Source organism: Perca fluviatilis, chromosome 19 (genome assembly GCF_010015445.1).
Source record: "Perca fluviatilis chromosome 19, GENO_Pfluv_1.0, whole genome shotgun sequence".
NCBI lineage: Eukaryota > Metazoa > Chordata > Actinopteri > Perciformes > Percidae > Perca > Perca fluviatilis.
Window position 1 is genome coordinate 17,857,972 of NC_053130.1, and position 9,723 is coordinate 17,867,694.

Sequence of the window (9,723 nt, forward strand, 5' to 3'; positions counted from 1 at the left end):
TTCCTACTGGCCTCCCTTGCACTCACTCACAACAGCCTGAGCCAATCACAACCCTGGGGGAGGCTCTCACTGGCCTTCAGGACACTCCTACAACCCCTTGTCCTCGACAAAACCCCTCCTCTACAACAAGTTAACATGAGAGAGAGAGAGAGAGAAAACTAAGTCAATAATCATCTCTCTAATATGCACAAGATTCTTTTGTCAGAAACAGCCACAAACACACAACAAAAAACTACCACCCCCTTAAAAAATCCTTTTTTTTTTTCATTATAAATTTTAAAAAACTTTCTTTTTTCTTTTTTCCCCCCTAAAAAAAAACCTACTCACTTCATTACCTCAAAACAGTCTGGCGTAACGGGATTCTGCTGGCATCAACAGTGAGAAAACGTATTCACACACACACACACACACACACACACACACACACACACACACACACACACACACACACACACACACACACACACACACACACACACACATACTCGAGCACAAATTTAAGTGCAAGAAATCCAGGAGAAGAAAGTGAATGAAGTGGGTGGGAAGGAGCTGCAATGAGGTTACTGAGTGTGGGTTGTGCAGATACAGGTGGCTAGGTGGTTTACCCGTGCTATGGGAGTTATGCTAATGTGTATGTTGGCTGTGAATAGAGGCTCGCTGCCCCTCTGTCTCTTTCGATCAGTGCCACTGACACAGTGAGGGCCTTTGCCTTGGCAGCAAATTCACTATAAGGGTCACATTCAGATTCAAAGGGCTGTAGCTGTGTGAGCAGGATGTGGGATCGGTGGCTCACATGGAGGTTGTTCTTGCATCTTGCATTTGATCTAGGTCACGCATTAATGCTTCTCCTCATTGGGCTGTATATGCAGGTTCATGCAAATGATTGGAAAGAGTTTGTTTGTCGGTGCAAGCTGACATTTTATCATGATATAGAAGGACTGTCAGGACAAAATTTGCAGCTGAATACTGCTGACACTGATATGAAGTAATAGGACATGAGATTTTGGAATATTATTATTATCTGTATGTGGCAGTACAAACAAGGACAGTAGGAATGCATGTGTGAGTGTGTGTTTTGCAAACAGTCGGAGGTGTACTTGGATGAGAATCAGGGACAGTATTGTTCTTCGCCTGTAGCGTAGAAGATAAAATTCCAGAAACAGCAGTCAGTCCATAAAATCTAATTCAATGAGATGAAATCAAATAGATAAAAACGTGGCTCAATATCAGGCGACCAGGCACATCAATAAAACCCTCCACATTATCCAAGCACCCATATAGTTTTACCGTATCTTGACCACATTTGTTTCCAAAGCCAGGGGATTGTGAATAAGATTACTGCACCATCTAATAATTTTTTTTACTTGAAAATGGAGTTGAACATGTTTCAACCTTATCTTCCCGAGCTACAGTTCAAATCCCTGTCTGTTGACTCTTATTGGTGGGTTGCAGACACTGCGGAGTGATTTTTCTGGGAATCGAAAAGCTGCCAGCAGAAAAAACAAGCTCAATCTTCTCTTGGAGCACTTCTCATAACCGGCAATGTGGAAATGATGAAATGATATGGCAGTGAGCTGAAGTCACCCCTAAAATGTCGTCATCATTACTAAAAGCATCGTTGAGTGGATATAAAGAGCTGTTGTAGTTTGATAAGTCAATAGCCAAGGCTTATTGACTACATTTCCTCACCTCTTCTCTTCTATCACTCTGCTCCTGCGTTCATTCTGTTATGTTATTCATGGATAGAAACTACACTGCTAACCTTTGCACTACAGCTAATCAATTTTACTCACAGCTAATAATCTGTGTGAACCTTACTCTTTCATGAAGGGGTGTTGAGATTGTCTTGTGCACACCTTACTATCTCTGTGACATATTTTGTATACACGTTTGTTCAATAGTGACCTATTTTAAGACTGCTAGCGTTTCCTCTTGATACAGGCACAATGTGCTGCCTTTAAGTCTGTAACAAAAGTGTCTTTCATGGTAATCAATCAACAATGGTTGTCTCCTCTTGTTCTCCTTCCCCTAACTGGCCCCTGTGGCCACCGGCCAATCAATTCCACTCTTCGGTTTCCAGCCCTCTGATTGGGCAAGGGCTATAAGATTAGGACCAGCCTGTATTGTTGGGCCTAAAGGTTTAGCATGGTTTGAAAAGGGTGTCTCAGCAATTGTCTGTGTGTGTGTGTGTGTGTGTGTGTGTGTGTGTGTGTGTGTGTGTGTGTGTGTGTGTGTGTGTGTGTGTGTGTGTGTGTGTTTGGAGATGGTGGTGGTGGGTACGGGAAGTTGTGTGTGTGTGTGTGTGTGTGTGTGTGTGTGTGTGTGTGTGTGTGTGTGTGTGTGTGTCAGAGAGATTCTAAAGAGGAAAGGCTGGAGGGTGTGGGTGAGGTGGCCAGACGCCCAGATATGTCCTCCAAGCAGAGTTTGAATTCCAAACCACACAAGAAGATGGAGGGGATGATGTGAACGACAACAGACACATCCACACGTTGCACGCTTTCTCTGACTGAACTCGTACACAAACAGCAAAGTGCAGAAAAATTTACTTTATTGTACTAAACTAACTTATCGGATGAAGGTAAGAAACGTAAAGTAGCTTCCACTGTTTGATTCTTTCCTTTTACAGTAACGATAATCTTTTTTATTAACTGCTTACGGTCAAAACATTTCGGTTTCATTAATAGTTCTAGTTTTCAAAATGAGCTGTATAATCTGCAATATCTGTGATCTGAAATTTAGTAGGGTGAGGCTATTTTCACTCCTGGTACAATTAGCAGTGTATGCTATTCGTACCCTGGTGCACACAGCAATGTGTTCTATCAATACCCTGTCTGGTACATATGTCAATGTATGCTATTTTCACCCCTGTGCATTTACCCTGGCATATTGATCACACAATGTATGTGCAACACGTTTGTTGTTACAGGGTATAATTATCAATGTATGCTATTCGTACCAGTGTATAAATTAGAAGTGAATAATATTCATACCCTGGCATAGGCTACCCTATATTTATACACAGTTATCTATACTACTCATCTATACACCTTTTTGGAATATTGCTCTATGGCCTAAATAAAATTGTTGCAGTGTCCAATATTTCACACACTTCAGAGAGACGTTGATACATACACTTGCGTGGTTCTCAACCTGGGGGGCGTGCTCTGACTTGCGCAATGGCATGCAAATTATCCAATCCAAAATGAAAGAAACTAAATCTCTTCACTGGGGAATTGAAGTCCAGACTCCTGGGGCCATAGCTCACTGTTCTAACCACTCATCTAGCAGTTGTTGTGGAATGTCATACAACCGTTGACCACTTGGTGTCTTTAAGCCTCGGATGCTAGGTAACCATACTGTATACCAAAAATATGTACTAACTAAGAAACTAACGGTTGTATGCTTTCACTGAAGACTGAAAGCACAACTGAAGTATCCATTTCCCGCTAGAAATTCAATTGGTGTAAACTTTCTTAATATGCCAGTTTCTGCTGTCAAGTAAGATGAATGTCGGCCATGATTTCGGTGCACGAGAGCAACGTGTTTTTGTTGTTACGTCACAGGGTGTGAATAGCTCAGCTGTGTGGCCTATGTTATTTGTACCGGGGATGAAAATAGACACTCTGAATTTGGTATGCAATCCATGAGCGATTAAGGCTTGTTTCGTAATCTGCCACCTTATCCTGCTTGTTTGCAAACAATGTTAGCAGGGTCAGTCGGTGCACAGACCAGAGTGGATAAAGATCCTACACATGCAGACACACAAACAAACAAAATAAATCAGCAGACAGCTTTACAGTAGTTCTCCAAGAATGTCACATACTTGCACAAAAACTGGCAGCTAGAGTGCCACCAGGAAATATCAGGATTATAGGCTATGACGGATTTCTGCCTCAGCTCAGCTTGTTCACTGAGCCTTGGGCCAGGAATGACTTCGTCAGTGGGGACTATTGCACATAGTTGCTGAAATGTGATGACTTTAGCACCACAGTCACATAATGTTAAACCCGTAGATGCCTGTCACAGCGGGCAGTGGTGAAGAGATATGCTGACAAGTGTTTGCTCTCTCCTGTCTTTGACCCTCACTATCACCTCAAGTATTTTTTTTGCTTGATACTTTGCTCGTGTTCTGTTTCCATCTTCACTCCTGCTTCTGTTGTTCTTGTTCCAGCCCTGTATGCTTCTCCTTTAGACGTCAAGGACAGCACACGGGGTCAGAAGGTACATTCAGTCACACAATCAGACAATGTGACAATTCCTCCTCCCTCTGCCTGCCCGCCACACACGCTCAGGCCCAGAGACACACACACACACACACACACACACACACACGCACACACACACACACACACACACACACACACAAATACGCCTCCTTTCAATGTCAACTTAAACCCTTACAACTGGCTTCAGCTTCCCCCAATCGCTTCCCCCAGTCTTTGTAAAGGCGCTTTGACCAGATCACGGTCATGGAACCCAATGTAAAGAGACAGAGAGGAGAAAGGGATACCCAAGGGCGGAGGGTTGTTTTCAGTGTGTGTGTGTATGTGTGTGTGGCCAATATCTAGTCAGCTTCCAGTAAAAAACCTTTGAGTGATGGGAGACCCTCTCTTAATCTTGTGACATACACGTACATGTACTTATAAACACAAGCAGCAGCAGACTGGACTTCCAACAGACCAGGTATAATGGCTCTCGTCAGCATTTTGGGTAAAACTTGCTACCACGGTGCTAGAATTCACACGATTGGTACATATGTGTAAGCGTGAGCACGCTTGCATATCCAGTTAAATATCACTACATGGGAAAAATGTGTTTCCTCCAACTGGGGTATGTAAGTATCGGCTTCAGTCTCGTCAGTCAGCACATCTCAAGCAGCACATCGACGAATGTTTGATCATGGGATCTCGATTACATCCACGTGTGTGACAGGAAATGAGATGGTGAAAAAGATTAAAAGAACAATGGCGTACATCCCCCTAAAGAAAATTATTTTTCACAGACAAAGTACAGCATGTGGCACATTTAGTCCACTTTACCTGTCAAAAAGCAGAAACTTATTGTTTTATTGACTTATTTCACTAACTTCATTACAAGCTGGACAATATTGATAGTAACCTTTCCCCTGTGACGTTTTTTACTATTTGATCTGTGTATTTTTAAGAAAATGGGAAGGGATCGCTTTAAAGTCGAGATTTAATTTAGTTTTAAAGATTCAACACGGGCTCGGCGAGTGCCAGGCAGTGAAACCTCACTGTAGGAGGGGAGTGAACCTAAAGTTAAATGCTCAAAGCAACCACAGGTCATGCTGAGCCCCAGCAATTCCAGCTACATTCACATAATTGGATATGTAGAATAAATAAATGTGGGGCTTTTTGAAACGCTGATTTATTTAAATAAAGGATGTTGACTATTTTGAAGCTCTCCAGGTTCCTCTTTGACCCCATCCATTTGACTCACAACATGTATGTGAGCTACTGTATGGCTGAGTATTTTAGCACAGCTCTTAGTCGTTGGTGGTGTTCCAAGTTCGTAATGTGAACCCAAGTGTGTGTGAGTTGTGCGTTTTGGCCATTAGTGCACAATCTGCTGTGATTTATGAGCTGTGGACTTCCTGGTTAAACACTTTCTTGTCACTTGATCTGTTTATGTATACGTGCGTGTTTATCGCTCCATCTGCTTGTCTTTCAACATATAATCCCAAATATGTCAGCGAGGACAGTGGGAACCCATTTCTCCTTTTCACACTATCTCTTCATCTTTTTCTCTGTGTGTGTGTGTGTGTGTGTGTTTGTGTGTGTCTACATGCCCTCTCTGCTCATCTCTGTAATGGCTGGGGTCATCAGTTAAGGATCGGACCTCACCTCTGTTGAGAAATAGAGAGATAGGAGTTTCAACAAACAGGGAAGGATTTTCACATATCTTAGTGAAAGATCGCATGATAACATTTTTGGCTGATGAGAGAAAACGTCTTGGCATTAATGTTAGCCTTCAGCAGTCATTATTTTGAAACTTTTAAAAAGGTCTCCATCCAACTCACTGGCCTACTAAAAGCCTAACACACATGACAGTTTAGAGAGGGATAGTTTTTTTTATTGTGTAATATATTTGTTGATTGTCCAGAGATGTATAGTCGTCTGTGCACCTGGAGCCTGACATTCCATGGCAAGAAAGTTCAAAAGGGTCACTCTCTTAAATGAGCTGTAACAAGAGACCATCTAAATGTAACTGATATAAATACATTTCATTAGGTTTAACAAACTTGGCTCAAACTTTAGCATCACTTAACCAAGTATTTATTGTAATAGATTTCTGTGACATCTTGAAAGTTGTTTGATACATTGCTCAGGCCAGCAACATTGTGTATCCTGCTTTATGAGTAGTTTGTTATTTAAATTGTCATCTGCAGAAGAGCCATTCACAAGGTTATTTTCACAAACCTTCCACATTTATCAATGTGATCAATTCTGACACAAATATCAAAACAAGTGCGTAAGGGCTCCTTTTATGGTGCCATCGCAATAAAACATTCTGGATGTTCTCCAGTAATCAATTTTATGGACACAGTGACAGCACTCAGGGTCATTCTAGTTAAGATACAAAGTCATTTGTATCTCAGGCAGACAAAACAGCAAGTTTAAAAGGTTACTTTATATTATAATACTTTATTTTAACCCCCTCTTGTTTAGCATTTACAAGCAGCATATTACAGCACCATTAATAAACTACATTACCTGTATTTGGCAGATGCTTTTGTCCAAAAATAACAAGTTCATTCAAACTCAAAAGGAGCGATAGCTGGATGTAATTTTCTTTGTAAATGCAGTGTTTATTGTCTTTGTTAACAACTATAACATATGAAGCATTTATAAGTGGTGTATAAACAGTTAAGGAATGTTTCATAACACCCTCACACTATAATATAGTTGTAAATATATAGTCATACTGTATGTCTTCAGTATTTTTAGATACATTTATAAATGTTTTAAATCAACCTGTGAATGATTTGTACACTTGTATAAACAGTTAATACATATGTTACCAACTTTGTAATATTACAGAAGTCTAATGGGTGGGTAGTAAAAATAATATGCACATTATTTAGACAGTGGGCAACGTAGACTGGGATTAATCCATTACTAATGTTTTTCCATAGCAACTACTGTATATTTTAGCTGTTCTTGAGCAAAGCACATAATTGGAGCAGTTAGAGGCCAGCAGCAGTAGACGACTGAAGTACAAGTGAACTGGGCATAACTGAAAGAATGTGACATATTGCGTAAGACCATGTGTCCTGAACAAACTCTGCCCAGATAAATGAAGGTAAGAACAAACTAGTTAATTGTTAAGTACAATGGTGCTTTTCACTAATCCAGTGGGCAGACATGCTACTGTACTGTGTTAATGGAAGGACAGCAGTCTCATATTGGCAGCGAGGCCGCTGTTCCAAACCACTTCATCTGTCCTCTTCCAGTCTGGTTACCATACACCTATGCTAGTTTTGGACAATACAAACTTTGGAATAGGAAAAGCATAATTCTCTCCTCTCTCTCTCACTTACTCACTGTGTCTCTCTCTCATGCACATTTACCCCACACATACCAATTTGCACAGATGAAAAATGTCAAGGGCAGACCACCTGGCTATTCCATGCCTGGTCAAAGGAAAATCTTCCCGTCTTCATCAATGAGGCACAGTGTGCAGAGCGTGCTCTGTCCCACTCACATATCACCGCCATTAGACAGGCATGTGTTGGGCTGGCTCCAGGGCACTGCCTGCTGCTCTGCTCACTGAAGTCCCATTCAAGGTAATCTACACCAACCCAACCAATTTCACAGGTGCAAAAATGTGTAATAAGGAGAACTTGAAACATTATTGCACTGTTCAGATGATCTTTCGGTAAATTCAGCAGCGCGGAAAGGTCTATTTGTGTCGAGTGTGTAAAAGCAATAAAGTTCATCATGGGTTCTGAAACTTTTCCACTCAATGACCTGACACCCCGCCTCATTCAGATATACGACTGTCATATAGACCCCTACAGGAAACTACATTTAAAATAGAAACTACAAATTAAGTTTATTTTGCTTTTTTTTTTACAATGACCAAAACAATTCCCAAACCATAACCAAATTATTACAAAAATATTGATAGCCACTTTAAGTTAACATTTTGGCAATAACAACAATGTATGAAAAGTCAATGTGAAAGGGGTTGTTCATAGTGATGAACAGAGAAATATCTGAATCTGCAGCTCCCCTGTGGCTTTAGCTTTGGACTCCAAATACTGCTGGATATGTAAATAAGCAACTTTTTGCTAACATAGCAACTTCAAAGGTGATACGTATGTCAATGGTGTGTTTACAACTTAGTTTCACTGCCCCCAAGCAAACAAAAAAACCTTTAACTAGAGGTTTGTTGTTGTCAAAATTGCCTAAACTTAAACATAAACCAACACAAATCTGCATATCATATTAGAGTTTATTTCAGTAAATTTGAAGATCTTGATTTTTATGATGCCCTCCATGTCTTCACCCAGTTTAAGAATTATACTAAACTTTCTTGACATATTGCATTCACATTTATTTATTTATTTATTTTTATTGTATATGTTGGTAACAAGGATTTGATACTGTAATGTGTCCTGTGACTCATACTGCCCGCTGTCAGGGTATGATTCCTTTTTTTGTGGGCAAGCACAGATACTCATACAGACAGACACACTAACATTTTCCTTTTCCCCATTCATTTTGATCTACATCATGGGTGACCTGAATAAGTCGGGAACACAAAGAATAATGAAAACAATTTATCTTGGTAAGAAAGTCTGTGTTTTTGATTGCATGAAAATCTTTCTGTGTGCATGTACTGTATGTGCGTTGATTTACATGACCCCCACACTGTATGGTGTTCTGTCCCTACAGTCACAAAAGTCACCACAGTGTGCCCATAGAGAACAGAGTGTGTAGATGTAGAGAAAGACCTGCTGGCTGTAATGTGTGTGAGCCAGAAGTCCTGGTTGTAAACAGACCTGTCTCAGCGAGGTGAGAAAACAACCTGAGCAGCTGTGGTTTCTTCTACAGTAGAAACAGACCCTTTAAAGTGCCAACGATCATACAAAATGAGCTGTTTTTGGATGGAATTACAATATAGCTTTTATTGTGGCAATGTTGGCATTTCCCAGACAAAAGTTTAAGAATTCCTTTCTCTCTCTCTCTCTGTGCTGTGTCATTTTAGATTAGCAGGCTAAACTCCGTACTTACTATAATTAATCTAAATCCATCCAGATGGGGAATGGTTTCAGTTTCATCTACTACAAGCAAGAGCTATTAGACTCTGTATCCTTTGGGTCTATTCCTTCATTCTCTCTTTCTTTTTAGTGACAGCACAATTTTCCTTCTCGTGACAGCAGTTTTGAGGACAGGCTTTGAGTTACAAGACCGCTGTTCTCCTTCCTCCATTTATTCAGGTCCACTCTGGGTGCTGACAGATAACTCTCTCTGTCCTTTTCTTTTGTCAGATGCTGAAGCGCTCACTTGATCTTTCTCTTCACATTCATTCCTGACCTCATCCTTCTGTGATTGTCTCCATCTCCATGTTTGTTTCCTGGTTCACTGTTCTGATTATTGCTGCAGCCTGGTTACACTTTGTGCCATTTGACAGCTTTAATTTCCAAACAGACTCCTCCCTTCCTGTACCCGACGGCTGTAATGCTCTATGTATGTT